The sequence below is a fragment of the Ciona intestinalis genome, unplaced genomic scaffold, assembly GCF_000224145.3.
Source record: "Ciona intestinalis unplaced genomic scaffold, KH HT000126.1, whole genome shotgun sequence".
Lineage (NCBI taxonomy): Eukaryota > Metazoa > Chordata > Ascidiacea > Phlebobranchia > Cionidae > Ciona > Ciona intestinalis.
The window spans coordinates 20,986-21,723 of record NW_004190448.1 but is presented as its reverse complement, the minus strand read 5'-3'; the positions used below and the strand labels follow the sequence as shown (position 1 = coordinate 21,723).

At 38.2% G+C, this 738-nt stretch overlaps 1 protein-coding gene across 1 annotated transcript in view; it reads right to left on the bottom strand.

Moving 5' to 3' along the window:
- Window positions 1-738, bottom strand: part of LOC100181284 — a gene marked incomplete in the record, with an annotated part of 8,781 nt that overhangs the window by 4,784 nt on the left and 3,259 nt on the right.

The window sequence follows — 738 nt, the reverse complement described above, 5'->3', positions numbered from 1 at the left end:
TATAAATCGTTCCTACTAACGTTGCTGTGTTCCGAATTATTCTGATGATTTTTCGCTCGACAAAAGTTGGGTAAAATCGTTTGAGTGTGACGAGTGCTTGTTCCGCTACAGCGAGTTTCGCCGACTTGGAGTTCGGGTCGGTTGCCGTAGCTATCTTGCGCCCCCCAATGGTTAATGTGCAACGCCACATGAGGCGCTGTGGAGTAAATAAAAACGTGGAAAAATATATATTTTTTTTTAAATATAAGTACAACAAAAATAAAGTGACCTACAGAACAACAAAAAACAGACACGGTAAAACAAATATAACAAAAATAAAAACAAACAGACAAACAATAAAAAAACAGACACAAAATAAAAACATACAAACGAACAAGAAAAACTAACAGAATTGAAATAAAAAACATACAGACAAACTGACAAACAAATAAAAACAAACAAACAAACAGACACAAAATAAAAACAAACACACAGAACAACAAGAACAATAAACAGCTAGGGATGTGCTGAAATTGAAAAAGCTCGGGTTCGCCGAGCGCCGAGCTTCAACGAAAAGCTCGGTACGAGCCCGAGTCCGAGCACCTATGACGTCATCAAGCAGAAAGGCGTACGAGAATGCGTTCCTATTCAGCCGAAAAGCGTCGCTAATCAAAATAATACAGAACACGTGGTTTGCGGTTACAGACGCGTCTCGTTTCGTAATTTCTACTGTTGCAAAATGTAAAATTCATACAAGAA